The 20,789-nt window shown below is 34.9% G+C and overlaps 2 non-coding genes across 2 annotated transcripts; both read left to right on the forward strand.

Moving 5' to 3' along the window:
- The first annotated feature begins 1,016 nt into the window (after positions 1 to 1,016).
- Positions 1,017 to 12,432, forward strand: LOC105287297. Its single transcript, XR_003406978.1, has 12 exons — positions 1,017 to 1,435; positions 1,644 to 1,826; positions 2,029 to 2,152; positions 5,838 to 5,983; positions 6,989 to 7,112; positions 7,586 to 7,700; positions 7,902 to 8,033; positions 8,288 to 8,406; positions 8,571 to 8,739; positions 9,085 to 9,341; positions 11,724 to 11,857; positions 12,180 to 12,432. It is a non-coding gene; the product is annotated as an ATP-binding cassette sub-family G member 4 (transcript).
- On the forward strand, positions 6,127 to 6,200 carry Trnas-gga. Its single transcript has one exon. It is a non-coding gene; the product is annotated as a tRNA-Ser (tRNA).
- Positions 12,433 to 20,789: the final 8,357 nt, after the last annotated feature.

Below are 20,789 nucleotides of genomic sequence, written 5' to 3' on the forward strand. Positions count from 1 at the left end.
GTTTTCTAGACTAGTCTAGGTTCTCCTAATCAAGTCTCTAGTTTGTTCGAGAACGTTCTGATCGCTTCTCTAGACTATACGCGATTCTTCCGTCCGCTTCTGTCTTTTCATGAACATTTGGTTCTGTTTGAACATCTGAATCGCTCTCTAGACCAGTCTAAATTCTTTTGATCAAGTCTCTAGATTGTTCGAGAAGCTTCTGATCGCTTCTTTAGACTATTCGCGATTCTTCACCACGGTTCGTTAGCATGGATGGTGTGAGGATGGCCTCGCGACGCACCAATCTACGTGTCGCGTCCGTGCGCGTCGCGAGATCATCCCCACCACATGCTATCATGTTTCTGGCATCGCTGATCCCTTCTCCGCTGACGAAGCTCCACAAGTCGTTCAGCATTGGGACAGGATACTTCGTTCTTTTCGTTCTCGTAAGTTGAATATTCATAGTTCGAATCTAATAATTTTACAATATTGTAGACATTCGACGTTATTTTCATTAATCCTTCTCTTCGGTCAGCGATAGTAACTCGCAGGAATGCAATTGTATACTTACGCACCATAGTAATTCTTTTCTCGGCAGCTTACTAGGCTCGTAACAAATTCGGGTAAGCGCGCGCAGTGAAAATACTCCACGGAATGTGTAAATAAGTGGTTTAAAGTAACGAATACAGTGATAAGTGAAAAAATAAAAAAATTCCGCCCGGCACGAGGTACAAGTTGAACCATTTGAACATCTGAATCGTTTATAGACTAGTCTAAGTTCTCCTAATCAAGTCTCCAGATTGTTCGAGAACCTTCTGATCGCTTCTCTAGACTATTCGCGATTCTTCCGTCCGCTTCTGTCTTTTCATGCCAGGTCGCGCCACGGTAGCATGTTCGGTAGCATGTGGTGGGGATGGTCTCGCTAATATTTATGATAATAATGTATTATTATTATTATTAAATAATGCATTATTAATTATAAGTAGGAATGGATAAACATGATTAATATAAATAATTTTACGTGTAACTTATTTTTCAATTGGTCTTATTATTGTTGTATTCAATGTTATCTTATCGTTAGATGACCACGTTTAACGTACTTAAACGTATAATCCTAAGATAGCATATAACACATGTATTTATGACAGTGGTGAATTTTCTGTTGCAGCCTTCTGCCACATCGACGCAATTTGTATATAATCATCACTTAGGTGTGCACGGGGAGGACAAACAATGGAAGTATTAAAGCTTGAAGTTAAGAAGTACGGAAGTAATGAAACGATCAATCGACAAGAGGTCGATGCACCAGCAATGTGTAATTGGATTGACTTGGACCGATCTTCGCCGGAGGATGTCGACCAGGATGCGACCAGCATCACACGCGACAACGGCAAACAATCGATCAACATAATCTTCGAGCACATCACATATACTGTGAACCTCGGCTTCAGGAAAGGTAAATCATGATCATCATGATCACGCTATTGCTTTCTTCTTTTCATTCTTCTTTTTTTTCTACATGGATTACGAATATTCGTCGCGAATTAGTGCGATTTATGATATTAGCTTCTTCACACAGGATGTTACACAAAAAATTATAGAAATACTATTTAATTATACATATGAATGAAACTAATTATGTAACATCGCATTGTTAATTCTAGGAAAAAAAGAGATTTTACACGGAATTAATGGAAGGTTCCCAGCAAACAGTTGATCGCTCTGATGGGTCCATCTGGTGCAGGGAAGTCCACGTTATTCGATGTACTCTCTGGCTTCCGCGTAACCGGAGTGGATGGTACTATATTTGTCAACGGTCATGTCCGGGATCTCAACTCTTTCCGGAAGTAAGTTTTCAATCACTAATTGACTTATCAAATCCGAGATTGTTTCGTAGATAGTATATCTAAGAAAACTTATATATATACTTGTATATATATAAAAAGATGTAAGAAAAGTATTTATATATTACTAAATGTATTTTTATACTGTTTGTTTTTATAAATGAACGCCTACATTTTTGACGCCTCGTTTATTTTTTGTCTTCAGGTACACTGCCTACATTACACAGGAGGATCGGTTGGAACCTTTACTCACTGTACTCGAATATATGAAGATCGCCGCCGATTTAAAGCTGCCGGCGGATACCTTACAAAATAAAAAAGAAGCGACTGTACGTTTAGAATAAGAAATTAATTAACAATTAATAATTTATTACCGATTGGAACCGAAGTTATTTTAACTAAATTATATAGTAGTAAATTATAGTATATAGTAGATAACAAATTATTATTTAAATCATGATCATATTATTACTAAATTATATAGTAGATAATAAATTATTATTTAAATCATCATCACAGTACTATATACAGTGCTTGGTGAGCCTCCGTGATTCTCTTTCATTCTCTCTATTCATAGTCTTCTCTAGTTGTTAACTCCCATACTCCTCAAATTTTCCATCTCTCTCCTTCTCGATCTTTTTCTTTCTCTACTCCATATGTATATGAGATATGTACTGTACAAGGGATGCAAATATGGTAAAAAATAGGTAGACACGTATGTAATATGTTATTATTGTTGCGACAGCCTTTTCTCCCGTTAAGTAAAAATTACTGGGAGCTTCTTATCGGCTTCACCTGACGTGGCCAGGTCCGCGGCTATCAGGTTGCTAATTTATTGAGACATAGTAGAACATTATAACTGGGCGCCAACTAATTTTATAAAATTAGTAAAATTGGATAAGGTCTCAGGGGTGGATATTTGGGAGGACCCTTTCTATACGATACTGACTGTTAAAACACCGATTGACAGGATATAATTGAGAAATAAAAAAACGTTATACGGAACTTCAAATACTATATAATTCGGAATAATAGAGGTCTCACAGAAAATTTAGCTTTAGGCAGAATAGTGCAAGTTATTTCTACTCACAATGACGACGGGAGGTCTCTTACTCTGTCAGCCTTGTGTTATTAAAACTTTGCAATCTCAGTTGTAAGCCGTCCACGGTTCAGAGAAAATCTTATAAAGCGGCGATCCGACTCCCCGGGAGCTGACTCTAGGATTCTGCTAGGACTTTACTATAGCACCGCCATCCAAAGAGTGCCACACAGTGATCCCGCTCCTTCGAGCATAGACCGGGTACGATGCCGTCGGTCATTTACGCATGCGTTCTTTGCGTATCGATGAATCGATATCAATCGACATTCTATACAATTGAGCATACGCCCCTGATCACCGTCTATCCTCGTCCGTCCTATGGACCGGATGGGAACACACCTCGCTGTTCTCCTCTCGCTCCCGTCCACATCGGTCGCACACCGCGTCTCCTTCGGCCACAATTCAGTGACCAGAATTGAGAGAACCTCCCGTTTGTCCGAAATATAGCAATCCAAATTTTATAGCGCAACAATTCGATAATGTAATATAATAGTTTCAAAATTCATACAACAGTTTCAGAAATTAATGATAATTTGCAATAATTTCAATAACATCAATAAAAAAATATAAAATGAAAATATTTAAAATATTCCTATTGTTATATAAACTTCCGACGAGCCGGATCACGTCGACGTTGGGGAAATAAACTTACACTGTCACATTGTATTGAAACTACTGAAACTATTTTATTAACTATTTTATTGAAAAAATAAGAAATCTTTCATTCACCTATATAAAACTATATATATGTTTTTAGTTATACAGGTACATATCTTTGTAGGTCTGAATAAAATGTAATAAATGTTTTTACATTTCATTACAATAAATCTTGTAAGAAATGTTTTATTATAATAAATAAAATAAATAAAAGACACGGAGAACCTACCCGGTACATACGATCAGATTTTGACAAACATCTCCTTTCCACCTTGACTTTGCTGACTATTTTCGAGCGTGTCATTTGCGAGCGTGTTCTCACTGTGTTCGGTCACTTTATCTTGTACTAATTTGTTTGTGTCTTTTTCAACCAGTACGTTGGTAGATATTTATTTATATTGTACTCTTGCGTTTTATATTGTTCTTTTTTTATTTTTTTTATATTTTTATATATTGTATATTTTACTTTATATTTGTAGAAAAAGACATATCACTTGAAAAGGACCGGATTTCGGTCGAAACGTTGTGTCACATTTGAGAATAAACTGCCAGTGAGTTGATTAAGGAATTCTCGTTCATTCATTGAATTTTCTGGCTGACTTGAATTTTTGGTTATCTTAATTATAATAAATGTTTGAATATATAAGTCATCTCTCTTTTCGAAACTTTGACCCGTATTCTTATTTTAAGGGAGGAATCTGCTTTATCAGGTCGAAAAATCGATTTTACTTTTAATCGATAGTAATACATGTGAAAAATATAATTCTAATGTTTTAGATCGAAATTCGTAGTATTTTCAGGCCCCGGGTAAAGGCCCCGGAGCAGCTGGGCGTCGAGCGTATACCTGCGCATCGAATACTCGGAGCGTCGAACGAGTCTCGCCTGTAGACCCGTTTCTTCGTATAACTTATATGCAGCTATTTACCTGAATTTATGAGTATGAGTCAATGTTTGTATATTGATAGCCTAATGAGAGTTATAACTCTACCATTTGGCGTCTCGCTCCTCAAGTATCTCAACTCCGGCAAAAAAAATTGACATTAAAATCGCTGCTTTTATAGCTGTCGGTGTTTTTAATGAAGGTTATTATGCAGTTTTGAAGATGATGCAAACATTAGATAAAATAAAAATCGGTCAGCAGTGTTGATTTTTCGCCGAGAGATTTTTCTCTTTGGTTCATCAACGATGGGAATTCATAAATAATGAGAAAATATTTCAATTTTTCAATTTAGATGAAATTTGGAGGTAGGAGAACGGCCGCCAATTTGCAATACAGGCGGCGAGACTGTACGAAGATTTCTCCAGGGCGACCTCTACAGGCGATATATTTAAACAATAAAAATTTTTTCATACTCTCAAATATGTAATAATAAATGCCTAAAAGTTTCATAATAATCCGCAGTACAGTTTCTCCAAAACAAATTCGTAAAATATATCTTATTTTCAGCGTTCTAAAGCAGGTTTCCCCCTTAATAAAAAAACCAAATCTTTATGGACAAAATTTATTAATTCAGAATCTCTATAGTATGTAATGTATACTATACATTAAGTTACACTATAAGTGCATGTAATGTTACATTTATCATTAAAAATAAGATGAGAATACGAGCCTTTGACATAATAAATAATATTGGACAAGTTAGAAAGATGCTTATTGCCCCTTTGTAAATCTCCTAAATCTACTTTGTTTGACAATTTAAATAAAAACTATTTGTAATTACTTATAATACTTATAAATACATCCTATTTCAACTTATAGCACTTATAACTATGAGAATAATATTTTAACAAACGAAACAGAGAATCTTATCAAATCTTTGGCAACTTAACTGACATCTTTAACGCATTTTCGTAAATGAAATGTAATATATTAATCGAAACTATGTATGATTGGCAAACATACATAGTTTTAAAACAGCTTTTATAAACATGCTTTCAATTCACGCGAATGCTGTCCCAGGGACAGCATTAATGAAGTACGTCGCATAATGCTTTCTCTCTCGGTTTTACATCTCGCGTAGAGAATGGAAGATCGCCGCGACACCCATCACCGTTTTCCCACTACCGTTCCTATCCCGCCCGTTAATGATTAACGCCGTTGAAAAATGAAAACAAATAGATTAGTTTTCAATTATCATGGCACCGAGAGAGATTCATAAAGTAAAAGACAGTTTTCAAAATTTCAGTTTGTAACGATTATTACTTAAGTTAAAATATATCAGCTCTTAATATAATTAGAATTAATTATTCTGTTTCAGATTAAAGAAATTCTCACGGCACTTGGTTTGTACGAGCACTTGCATACGAGAGCCGGCCAATTAAGTGGCGGTCAAAAAAGGCGACTGTCCATCGCATTAGAATTGGTTAATAATCCCACGATGATGTTTCTTGATGAGCCCACAACGTAAGTACATAACAATAATTAATGATATTACAATGATATTACGTTGAATTAAAATTACCTGGCGAATATCTATATTTGTTATTGACACACACCGCGCGTACAAGGTGTTTATATCGTTCGTTGTGAGAAGATATCATCACATGCCCCAAGTGGTCGAGTTGGTTAAGACGCCCGCACGGAATGAGGGAGGTCCCAGGTTCGAACCCTGGCGTGGGGTGGTATTTTTTCACAACGAAATACAATTAATTACAAATTCTTCATTAACCATGGAGTATTTTCATTTAATTATTTCCGTAAAAGAGATCACTACGTTATAAAGTCTAACGATATGTTGGCGCGTAGTCGGGGGGTAGGGGGGTAGGGGAGTAAAAGTATCTGCAGTATGTCCAAACGAATTGTTGGCTTGCAGCTATCACAATAATAATTCTGTCCGTCCATCAGGCGATGCCAGTGTCCGCGATGATATTACGTTGAAACAATAATTAATGTTATGTACAGTAAAACATTGATTGTATCAGTTACTGATACCTGATCTTTCTATCTTTGTCATACACTTTGAAGCTTTCTTGAAACAGTCAAGACAAGAATCAAATCAAATATTCTAATATTTTAATTAAATAATTAATATCTTAATCATTTGTAATAATAACTTACGCATTCAACTTTAAGATGATTAAACATCTTTATATGAACATGGTATCTTAATTTCTTCTTTTATAACATGTCGACGAATATCTACTTTATTCTGCGTAACGTTCAGAAAAAGATGTATTAATAAATTAAATATTCGCGTATTTATATATCCAAAAAAGATATATTACTTTTTAAAATCAATACTGCAGGAAAATATCTGATTTGTTCCGTTTCTTTTTTGTATGGATATAGATTAATAAGTGTCACTATTGACCAACTAATATCACAGCATATATCAACGTAACAAAGGGAATCACCTATAAACAACATTCTCATGCTTGTCATTTTATATTTGCATTTTTTGCCTTGCAGAGGTCTGGATAGCTCATCTTGCACGAAAATTGTAAATCTCCTAAAGCGGCTCGCACAAGAGGGTAAAACAATAATTTGTACTATACATCAGCCTAGTGCGTCCCTATTCGAATTGTTCGACCAGGTGAGTAATAATATCAATGAATTATTCCTAATTAAGAAATACGCATAATTATGCACGCATATTTATATATTATTATTATTAAATTAAATATATGTATTTCTATTTTATTTCCATATTGATAGAGAAAGTTTATCTCTTCAGTGTCAAATAATCAATCAATCAAATCAATATCAAATAATAACAAAAGATATGAGATGAACTGTGGTGGACGGTTTTCCAATCACGCGATAGAGAACATGTCAATCTTAGAAGGAAATCCATAGCTATAATCTTGATAAGCTTGAAATATGTCGTAATATACATACATAAACATATTTCAAACTCATTAAACTTGAAAGGATATACTTCCTTGTAGTTGTGGATTTCCTTGTTAAATCACTTGACGTGAAGCACTATATTAGATTTGTGATAATAGAACATTGTATTGTGTAAAATTATGTTTATAATTAATAAACAATTTACGGTTCTTACAGGTATACGTGTTGGCAAAAGGCAGTTGCTTGTACCAAGGTGCAACGAACAAATTAGTGCCATATCTTGAAGATATGCAAATGCCATGCCCGATGTATCACAATCCTGCCGATTACAGTACGTATAATAACATAACAAATATAACGAACTTAATTTCTAATTAATTATTTAGAAATTTTATTTATTTTGCCATGTCACTTTGAATTAATTATAAATGATAAACTAAATAAATATAATATCTAAAAAAATCCTGCGGACGCCCATGATCAATGGTGATAACGGAATTGTATATTTACAATTGTATCACTATGTTTCTAGTAATCGAGCTTGCCTGTGGAGACCACGGTGAGGATAAAATAGATATACTAAAAACTGGATCGCAAAATGGATCGAAAAATTTTCAATCGTTCGATAATCCTGAAGCTCCGAGAGATGATGAAAGTTTAACAGGTACAAAAATCGATAAATACATCATTATTAATTCTTTCAGCTCTTATAATAGCTTTCATAGCTTATAATGTACAAAATAAAATGTTCTTCTTCTTTTTGGATAAACGTATCAATGATCATTAACATTAGATAAAATCTTATTCTGACGTAATAACAATACATGTTGCCTGCTTCTAGTATAGCACAATGCCATTTTCTCTAACACATATGCATATACAACATATAATATTTATATAAAATCTAATTTTTTTCAGAGCTGTATTCCTTGAAAAACTCACATATGAAAAAGAATGGTGACTTACACGCAACGAATTTTCTTCATCAAATCAAAGTTTTACTTCGACGTGGATTCATCATGTCCAAACGAAACACGGTATGTTTCACACGTTTTGTATACATTTATTCATAAATTTATATAATTTATATATTTAACTTCTTAATCATTAATAGACATATATCTTACAAACTTTTTAAATATTTACGTGGCATCTTTTTATCTCATCATATTCACACTGTGCTTATATTGTTTTATTGCAGACTCTTACGCATATGCGCATCGGAGTAAACATACTTGTCGGTTTGATGCTTGGATCGGTCTTCTGGCAATCGGGCGCTGATGGCTCACGCGTTCTAGATAACTACAAACTTCTCTTTTCTATCCTCATACATCACATGATGACGACGATGATGCTTACCATAGTAACCTGTAAGTGAATTTTATTCGCTTCCGTTTAATTCATTATAAATTGTACAAAAGTGGCTCTCCACTCTGATTACTATAAAACTAATATGTATTGAATGATGAAATCGCTTCAAAGATCAACTTATTATCTGTTTCTCTTCAAATCAATTTATTCAACCAAGTCAACATTCAACTAAATAATTTCCTTGATTTTCAACCATTTTTGATTGTGTAATACGTTCACATTTTAATCATGGCATTGCCATTTTTTATCTTATATTGAGATTATCTACTAACTCAATCATTTTAATACTTTGTTGCAATTTTGAAAGTTACATAACAACACAAGATTTTATTCATGATTTGCAGTTCCAATGCAGATAGCTATTCTTCTAAAGGAGCATTTTAATAGATGGTACAGCTTGAAGGCATTCTACATGGCAATGACACTGATTGACATGCCAATCTCGATACTATGCTGCACCTTATTTAGTGTAATTGTCTATGGCATGTCGGCGCAACCGTTGGAAATAATACGATTCTCCATGTTCTTCATCATTAGCTTGTTGATAATGTTCATAGGACAAAGTACCGGCCTTATGATAGGCGCTGTATTCAACGTTGTGGTAAGTATAATCTCGATAAAAATACCTTGTTTAAAAAATGGTAAAAAAAGGCGTCAAGTATGCGCGGAGTGTTATCTCGATTTAAAAAAATGTATGAAATCTTTAAATTGCGCCAATTACAAAGATTCAAGGATCTTCCTGTCCCAACCCAAGTGGTAGTACCTTTATTTCTCCTTAATAAAATTATTATATCACAAAATTACCTTATTCAACCTAAATAATATATATCGAAATACAATTGTATAACTACTTTTAAAAAATAACTAGAAAAACTTGGCGCGCCCGGGTCGCATTAAAACTACTTTACTTTACTCAACTAACGAACAATATTACACGAGCGTGCAGCTTCATTAAATGAAAATGGAATAAATTATATATATTTTTTTTTATTATTACATAAGAGGAGGAAAAATTAACAGAAGACACTTTACTTTCTTCATTTTATTAGATTTCTCTTTAAATTATTAAATTATTAAATTGTATTGTTATATTATTTATAAATATTATAATAAATCATATGTATTATAATATAATAACAGTGTGTACATGTGTTTTAATGCGACCCGGGCGCGCCAAGTTTTTCTAGTTATTTTTTAAAAGTAGTTATACAATTGTATTTCGATACGTATTATTTAGGTTGAATAAGATAATTTTGTGATATAATAATTCTATTAAGGAGAAATAAAGGTACTACCACTTGGGGTGGAACAGGAAGATCCTTGAATCTTTGTAATTGGCGCAATTTAAAGATTTCATACATTTTTTTAAATCGAGATAACACTCCGCGCATACTTGGCGCCTTTTTTTACCTTTTTTTAAGCAAGGTATTTTTATCGAAATATCATGCATTTTTGTAGTTAAGTATTCTATAAAGAGTATATATATATATATATATATATTTTTTTTTGCAACAAAAAAATATGCAGCAGTAATATAATTCATTAGTAAAACATTTTTAATAAATTCTATATATAACGTAATATGTAGTAAAAAATAAAGCTCACTATACACATCCCAGCAAACACAAAGTAACAGTAATATACATGTTATGTTATAATTTCCCACTCAACAATGTAATTGTTACATAACACGTATGTTATGTTGTATTTATATTACTGAGTGTGAAATTATAACATAACATGTATATTACTGTTACTTTGTGTTTGCTGGGATGTGTATAGTGAGCTTTATCAGGACTCTTTATATCAAAACTTTTATTACATCTTCGTATCATGGTCCTACCTATATTCTCTCTGTACTATATCTTACGATATTATCCTACCAGTTTCTCTCTCTCTCTCTCTTTCTCTCTCTCTCTCTCTCTCTCTCTCTCTCTCTCTCTCTCTTCCTCTCTTACAGAAAAAATATATGCATTTTTACCAACTATACCTTTATATTTTCGAAGCATATGTATACATACATATATATATATATATATATATATATATATATATATTCGCACCAATATATATTTTTTCCAGGTACAGCTTTAATTTTGAAATCTGTCAGTTTAATTAATTTAGTATCATTAATTGTAAATGGTTTTATGTATTTTTGTATTGCCGCAATAATAAGCACCAATATATATTTTTTCCAGGTACAGCTTTAAGTTTGAAATCTGTCAGTTTAATTAATTTAATATCATTAATTTTTAATGTTTTTATGTATTTTTGTATTGCCGCAATAATAAGCCACGATGATTACATTTAAAACAATTAAATTTAATTTAAATTAATTTACATAGGTCATAAACGCACACATTCACGTAATCATTGGCGCCTTTGATTGTATAGTCAAAGATTGCCGCCATTTTCCGGCCAATAGCCAGTCTGTTATAGAGGGTTTCTATTTTCTAACATCACTGCTCCCTAGTGTAAAAAAATGGAAAGTTACATCATGTTTGTCCAACGTGGACGTTTCTTATACGACATTCTCTCTACATAACGTACTTTATATCATGATATCTCCGCTCATGCGGCACGTAGAGGAAAAATAAAAAAACTTTTATAATATGATTCAAACCCAAGCTATCGATTGAACCTAGCTAGAAATTGATCGGTTCAGCCATTATTGAGTTCCAAATAACTCGGTTACTCGCAACTCGTTGACTCGCGTAAAGAGACACGTCCGGTCTCGCTGCGCGCTTTACTTGGCGCGAGACACTACCGTGTCTCTTGATAGATAATTGTATAACATCACGTTAATGGATGTATATGATCAATGCAATTATCAATATCTATGTAATTATCACTTCCAAAAATCATTTTTGTGACTAAATTGTATTTTACTATTATTACAACACGTATTATTACAAAACGTTTCCTAAAAATGTTTAATCTTTTAAAAATTTTAAATGTAATGAAGACATTTTGAATTTTACAGAATGGTACATTTATTGGACCAACATTGGCAGTAGCACTAATGATGTTCTCTGGATTTGGAATATTGTTACGCGATCTACCGTCTTATCTAAAATGGGGAAGCTACGTCAGTTATCTACGATATGGTCTGGAAGGGTAAGGATTATTCTATGTCCCATTAATTTTTTATTCATTATTTAATATTACTTTAATGTTTAATTTAGATATGTATAATTTAATTAAAACACGTGACATGTTGAATATTTATGATTCTATTTATATCTCTTGCGACTTTAAGAATTTATTTATATTTATATTCAAAAGACATTCAGGAGAGATTTGTTTATATTCGTCTTTGCACACATTACTTATATTCATATTTGTAAATTTACCTTCCATTTGTTGCGTGTAATGTATTTACAATCCTATAAATGTAAAATGTTAAATTTACGTTATAAAAACGAGATGCTTTTTGCAGCTTTATTGATGCAATCTACGGATTGAACCGCCCTGTTCTACCGTGTGAAGAACTTTACTGCCATTATAGATATCCTACCAAATTTCTCTCGGATATTGACATGAAGGAAGGCCAATTTTGGAACGACGTCATGGCGCTCACTGCAATACTCATCATCACGCGATGCTGCACATATTTGCTTCTGCGGTGGAAGATTGTATGGACGCGATAAAACTAATACGAGCACAGTATCGAAAATACTGCCAGTTTATTACCAGCAGTGCACAAGTCTAAATTTGTTATGTATTTCCTTGTAAGAACTAAATTATACTTATATATCTGTATATATAAGTATATATTAAATATGTATTAAGCATATAGTAAATATATTATATATCTTATATATCTTAAGTATAGAATTTTCGATTGCTGCTAATGGACTAGCAATATTTTCATTAGATTTGTGAATGTATTAGATTATTACATACATGTATAATACATTTTATAATTTTATACGTATACATATATGCATAATAAATTTTATACATCTTTATCCTGTAACCTGGCAATATCTTACATATATTATATTTGAAATACAGAAATATTTCAATTACAAAAAGTAAAAAGTGTTATATTTATTTAAGTCCACATAATTATAGTCTCCTCTTTCCTTACCGCTTCACTGTATTTTTAAAATATTATACCTATCATATAGCTAATTATTTGTCATGAAATAGTTTCTTACTTATGTGTCACGTAAGTACATACATCTCGAAATTAATTTTGTACGTCATTTTCTCACATAATAAATTTTCCAAGAAAGTACTGCGTAAATGATTATATGTAAACAGAATATCTAAGAGCCGAGTATTATTAAAATTACATGAAACGACACTGTTGGCATGTCCATCATCGAAAGAATCTCGCTTGGAGATCGTAAGTAACAATATATTTCCGAACATGATAAATTCGGTCGATCGCTGTAGCTCGCTTGCCTTCATGTAGATCATGCCTTCGCAACAAACAAGATTCGCTTGCGGTTTTTCTGCTCGCTTCGACGTTATCAAGAGACACGGTAGCGTCTCACGCCAAGTATATGCGCAGCGCGAAACCGCACCGTGAACTATTACGCGCGAGTCGGCGAGCTGCGAGTACCCGAGATTATCAGATCTCAATAATGGCTGAATTTATAACGAAACATAAATTCATTTTGACAACGCAATAATACTTTTCTAACACAAGTTACTAAAGTACAGCACTCTAACACCCTCACTTAATCTATAACTTGTACGCTCTTACCTTTCTTTCTTTTCTTATTGCATACCAATGCCTGTAACATAAAATTGATGTTTACAATCTGTTAACGCCTTCGTTAACACATCTGCTATCATCTCTTCAGTACACAAGTACTGAATTCGCAAAAATTTTTCCTTAATCCATTCTTTAATTTGATAATACTTAACATCTATGTGTTTACTCCTTTTGTGTAATGTGTGGCCATCGCATAATTGTCCTGCTGCTTGATTATCATTATAAATTGTAACAGTTCCAATTTCTTTTGATAACTCAGACATAAGTCCTTTCAAAAATACACATTCTTTTCCACATTCACTTATGGCCACATACTCTGCAAAAGTAGTGCTATCTGCAACAGTCAGGGATCTTTGCTGTTTAGCTGCCCAACTTATCGCACCATTTGCGAGTTTGAACACATATCCTGTGAAGGATCTTCTATCAACAATACAGCTACCATAATCTGCATCAGCATACGCTTTTAATTCATATTGTCCTGTAGAAAAACTTAAACCCATATTCGTTGTACCTTTTAGGTACCTCACTACCCTTTCAGCCGCCTTAAAATGTTCCTTACTGTTGCAGTTATTAAACTGACTTAATAACTTTAAATAACTTACAGCGAAACATATGTCGGGTCTCGTTGCCACTGCTAAATACATTAGAGCGCCTATGAGTTTTTGATACAATGGATTTTGATTGGCATTATCAGTCGACTTATCTAACCTTAAGCCTAGCTGCACAGGTGTTCGTGCAGGCTTGCAGTTTTCCATCCCGAAATTTCTGATAATGTCCATAACATAGTTCTCCTGATCGAACTTGACAGTATGCAATTTTCTATTTCTAGTTACTCTCATGCCTAAGCATTTACTTACAGAGCCTAAATCTCTTATTTTAAAACATTCAACTAACTTTTCTTTTAAGTTGCTTGTTTCTCTTTTAGAGTTAGAAAAAACATAAAAATCATCCACATGTAAACCAATTACAATGTAGTTATCTTGTTTTCTCTTTATGTATACGCACGGATCATATTTAGATCTATCAAATTTCTGCTCAACTAAAAACTTGTGAATCTTGTCATTCCAAGATTTAGCCGCCTGCTTAAGACCATATAACGATCTTTTTAGTCTGCATACTTTATTTTCTTCGCTGTTTTTAACAAAACCCTCGGGTTGCTCCATAAATATCGTTTCCTCGAGATCTCCATTTAAAAACGCAGTTGTTACATCTATATGATCCACTTCTAAATTTAATTCAGCAGTTAAAGCAAAAAGCGTTCTAAGTGATGAGAGTCTCACTACAGGTGCGAAGGTTTGATCGTAGTCCCTACCAGGCACTGCGTAAAACCCTTTGCGACAAGTTGTGCCTTATATCTTTTTAAACCATTAATCACCTTCTTAAGTTTATACACCCATTTACATTGAACGACATTTTCGTCTGGAGGCCTATCAACTAATTCCCACGTTTCGTTTTCAACAAGCGATTTGAATTCCTCCTTCATAGCGTTCTGCCATAATTTTCTATCCGACCTTTCGCACGCTTCGAAATAAGTCTTTGGATCTTGAGGTCCAACAGCGAGGAAAGAATATTCAAAATCATTATTTCTATTAGGCTTTCTGATTCGTTTAGGATATCGTCCCCCAATTTGATCAGCCTGATTATCATTAATATTTTGAAAATCCTCACATTCTAAATTATCATTATCACTCAAACTTTGGTAATCATCATCATTTGAGATGGATTGATTTGTCTGATTTTCCATTTCCAATGTGTGACATGAAGCCGCATCTGAACTTCTTTCCTCTCTGTCTTCAAACTCAATCACATCTATTACTACTTTATCGCCTTTATCTACAATGACATGATCACCATTAGTGTTACTTACATCATCTCGTTCGCAAGTATCATTATTATTCTTAAAAATTGACGAATTAAGTACATCGGTTTCAAAAAAGACTACACTCCTAGCAATACTAACTTGCTGTGGATTACTCTTATCAATTAAGCGGTATCCCTTAGTTTCCTCACTATAACCTACGAAAATCATTTCTTTTGATTTTTTATCTAGTTTCAGTCTTTTCTCTTTTGGAATATGTACTTGAGCACGACATTCGAACACTTTAAGATCTGAAATATCAATCTTTGATCCAGACCATATCTCTTCCGGTACAGCATCTTTAACCGCTTCTGTAGGAGATCGATTCTTTAAATAAATCGCTGTGTTCATGGCTTCAGCCCAAAACCTTTTATCCAAATCTGATTCAAACAGCATACATCGAACCTTTTCAGTCAATGTCCTGTTTGTCCTCTCAGCAATACCGTTTTGCTGAGGACTGTATGCCACTGTAGTCTGATGCACAATCCCGGATTGTTTCGAAAACAATTCAAATTCCTTACTTGTAAATTCACCACCGTTATCTGTCCTTAAACACTTAATCGATTTATTTAATTGTTTTTCAACAAGTGCTTTAAAAAGACGAAATTTTGAAAGCGTTTCTGATTTATGCTCAAGCATGTACCCAAAAACTTTTCGGCTGTAATCATCGACAAAAATCAAACAATATCTAGCTCCACCCCATGACTTCACTTCCATAGGTCCTTGGATGTCGCTATGAACGAGATCTAAAACAGCCTTAGCCCTACTACCTTTCTTAGGAAAGGATTTGACGCATTGCTTTCCTTCGAGACAAGTTACACAAACTTTATTGTCCTCATCCTGGAAATCGATACCTGTAACAATATCTTTTAATATTCTCATTCCTTTTCTATTCAAATGGCCCAATCTTTTGTGCCATAATTCCTGACTGGACATTCGAACAGCGGACACTGCCCTCACTGATTCCTGTAACGAAGTATCTACTACGTATAAACCATCTCTTTTCGGACAAGTAAATTCAATATTACCAGAGATTGTACAACTTGATCCATCAAAAACTTTACAGGATTCTTTATCGAAAACGACACTGTAACCTTTTTCTGTCATTTTGTTCACTGAGAGCAGGTTCGCTGACAAACTCGGAACATATAATACATTCGTGGCAGTCTTTAAATTTTGACTATCTAGCCTAAGGTTAACTTTACCGACACCTTCAGACTTAATTTCCGAATCATCGGCAACTGCAACCGATACACAAGCTCGTGAATCCAGGTCATACATTGCACATTTGTCCTTTGCCATATGGGATGTCGCCCTGAATCGATGATCCACGTTGAAGGAGTTGTAATGGTCACAAGTGCACGAGCCAGCAACGTAGAGTTCTTCTTACTCACTGCTTGATCGGCTGACACATGTTGGTTCTTCGCTTTCTCCTTCTTGGCAGGATCCTTTTTAAGTTGTGGACAATCTGGTTTTTTATGACCCGGATCGCCACACTCGTAACATTTGATGTCCTTCTTCTGCTTGCGCTGAGTCTTTTTAACTGATTTAGACACGAGCGCTGTTCCAGGCGTCGATTCATCTTTAACGCGCCTTCTTTCACTTTCACCGAGTAAAGCAGCCTTGACATCCTCAGATCTAGCCTCCTCCTGCAGTTGTTGGTTCATAGCGGCCACAAAGTTGTCAATCTTGAGAAACACCATTTCTCATAACGAAAAAGATCCATTTATCTTCAATATTCTCGCCCATATCAGCCAGCCTCTGTACTACAGACAGTATGTCTTCAATATACGCTTCCATGGAACTATAAGATTCTTGTCGAATATTGAAAAACTTGCGTGTTAACTCAAACTTGGTGGCCATGCTGCACCCATCATATGCCTTTTTGAGGTTAGCCCATGCATCTTTTGAACTTTTCACATTGTGTACGTGCATGTAGCAGTTCGCCTTGACGGATAAGCAAATTTTTGCTAGCGCGTTCTGATCTCTGAGTCTATTGGTTGCACTATTGACGGACACTGTTCCATCGACGTAACCAAACAGGCCCTCGAGCATCAAAGCCATCCTCATCGCAAATTTCCAGCTCCCGTAATTGGACTGGCCCTCCAGTTTTTCTATGTTGGCACTGATGTTGAAACAGTGGTCCCGGTAGAAAAACTCTCAGTGGAGGTTCTTGCTGCGGTTGGATTTACAGTAGCTTGATCCATTGTCTCCGGCATGATCGTGTACACCTAACCTTTCAACTTCTCTTTATACAGGGTGAGTTTTATTTCGTGAACCAGTTTTTTACCCTCTAAGACGAGTTATCGACTGCACTTGCAATTGACTTACCGGCGTATAGATGGGTGTAGCGTAGAACGGCCGCGCGAACCCCGCGCGAAGTCCCGAGTTCGAAATATTAATGCAGCCAAGTTAGAAACTATAAATCGAATTACATGATAAAACGAAATATATAAAATGCTCAAAGTAGATAATAGAAACTATATTTGTTAAAGCGGAAAAATACAGTTTTGTGGAATAATTGTAACTCTGTTTCTCTGTAAGAGGGAATATTTTTGCCTTATACTTTTTGCATATGAAAGTAATGGCATTAAAAAGTGACCTGTTTTAGCGCCTTCATCCAAACTTTTTTGTCATGTAAGGCTCATACAGAGATAAGTTGGAGTCATATTGCGTAAGAGCACACGCGGATATAAAAAAAGTATATCAACGTGTGACCATACGTAATATGTCCACAACCTATCAATGTTTTATTTAAGCAAGTGCTCAAAATGACCTCCTTCCATCCTTTCACAAAGTACTGCTCTGTCCAAGATTGCACCACGCACCCGGCACAAGATTTCAGGACTTATTGCACGACAAGTTTGTACAATTTTGTCCTTTAAATCTTCAGCGCTAACAGGTCGCGTAGCATATACTTGCTCTTTAATATAACCCCATAGGAAAAAGTCCAGAGGTATAGGTCTGGTGAACGCGGTGGCCATTCGCGGGGACCGTGAAGTCCGATCCAACGATTACCAAACTTCTCGTTTAACAATGTTCTTGTTGCCTTGGCAGTGTGTGCAGGATGGCCGTCGTGCTAGAACCACATGTTCACTCGTGATTCCAGTGGCATCTCATCTAACAAGGCAACAAGTTCATTTTCAAGGAAATTTCGATATGCTTGGCCATCGACCTTCCCATCAATAAAATATAGCCCAATAATGTGGTCACCGAGAATACCTGCTCAAACGTTCACCGACCATCTGACTTGGCTATGCGCTTGTCGCATCCAGTAGGGATTCTCGTTAGCCCAATAATGCGAGTTATGGCGGTTGACGATGCCATTGTTTTGGAAAATACATTCATCTGAGAACAGAATGTTCTTAGAGAAATAATAATTTTCCTCATTCACATTAAGAAGCCAGCGACAATATTCCAGCCTACGGGGTTTATCAGTAGCGTGCAACTCTTGGGTCAGAATTACTTTATAAGGATGGAAGTGAGCCGATTTTTGAACCTTACAGACGGTTGTCTGGCTAACTTGTTGATAGCGCGCTATGGTCCGCGTACTTATTGTTGGTTCCTCGACAATCATTTGTTCAATTGGCGCTCTGTTTATTTGCGGTGTGCGTCCTTTACGAAAAATAATAAAACAATGGAAATGATACAAGTATACAATATTTTAAATAGCAACAGAAAATAAAAAATATTAACAGACAATCGTATAAATACATAATGTACCTGGATGCTTGACAGGTTTAAATTGACCAAATCTTCGCATCCTCGATTCCAGCTTTATAAAAAATACATGGTCCGGATGCTTTCGCTCTGGATATGTGAGAGCATACATTCTCGCGGTTCTCCGTGGTTGCCGATCGTACTTCCTGTAAAGTAGGAGCATGTCGGTCATTTCCTCATTCGTAAAATTATGTGCCATTTTTGTACAAATATTATACGACAGAAGATGACGAAACGAAGTGAGAGAACCGAACGATCTTTTTCACGACGATTGTTGACGCGACACGTAGAAACAAATAAATATCAGATCCTGACAACCAAAGGATTGTCGATATTCATTTGTTTTTACATGTGCTTGCTTTTGGTTACCGCGGGATGCTGCGAAAGCTTTGAGATACCTAGGGTGAAAGTGAAGACATAAATATTTTTTTTAAACTAGAGTCGCAGATGTAAAAAATGATCAATTTAAATATTTGGTAATTTAGATGCAATTTATTGCAATATAATTTTAAAGATATCTTGTATCATTATTTTCACTGTTTCATTCCATACAGAGAGAACAGTATATCTTATTAATAAGAACGCAAATTCAATAATCGTTGCATACATATAATTTCACATGATTTTATATGTTCAACATATCTCTGTATGAGCCTTACATGACAAAAAAGTTTGGATGAAGGCGCTAAAACAGGTCACTTTTTAATGCCATTACTTTCATATGCAAAAAGTATAAGGCAAAAATATTCCCTCTTACAGAGAAACAGAGTTACAATTATTCCACAAAACTGTATTTTTCCGCTTTAACAAATATAGTTTCTATTATCTACTTTGAGCATTTTATATATTTCGTTTTATCATGTAATTCGATTTATAGTTTCTAACTTGGCTGCATTAATATTTCGAACTCGGGACTTCGCGCGGGGTTCGCGCGGCCGTTCTACGCTACACCCATCTATACGCCGGTAAGTCAATTGCAAGTGCAGTCGATAACTCGTCTTAGAGGGTAAAAAACTGGTTCACGAAATAAAACTCACCCTGTATAAAGAGAAGTTGAAAGGTTAGGTGTACACGATCATGCCGGAGACAATGGATCAAGCTACTGTAAATCCAACCGCAGCATGAACCTCCACTGAGAGTTTTTCTACCGGGACCACTGTTTCAACATCAGTGCCTAACATAGAAAAACTGGAGGGCCAGTCCAATTACGGGAGCTGGAAATTTGCGATGAGGATGGCTTTGATGCTCGAGGGCCTGTTTGGTTACGTCGATGGAACAGTGTCCGTCAATAGTGCAACCGATAGACTCAGAGATCAGAACGCGCTAGCAAAAATTTGCTTATTCGTCAAGGCGAACTGCTACATGCACGTACACAATGTGTATACATATGTGTATACATATACATTTGTTTAATAGATTAATTTTTATTTAGTTGGTTGCGACTGGCGCGTGTACTTGACGCCTTTTTCCCCTTTTTTCAAAAAAGGTAATTTTTGTGAGAATCATTTATTTTTTATTATAATCGAATGTCAACACCCAGTATATTATAATTAATTATCGGAATACAAAAAGTTTAATTTATCATGTCAAATGTTTCTGGAATCACAAATACAAGTTTTTTGGGTTTTTCGGGTCAATTAAAATCGGACACCCCATATGTTATAATCAAAAGTCGACACCCAGTATATTATAAAATCATAAATACAAGTTTTTCGGTTGGTCAATAAAAATCGAACACCCTA

Source organism: Ooceraea biroi, chromosome 9, assembly GCF_003672135.1.
Source record: "Ooceraea biroi isolate clonal line C1 chromosome 9, Obir_v5.4, whole genome shotgun sequence".
Classification (NCBI taxonomy): Eukaryota; Metazoa; Arthropoda; class Insecta; order Hymenoptera; family Formicidae; genus Ooceraea; species Ooceraea biroi.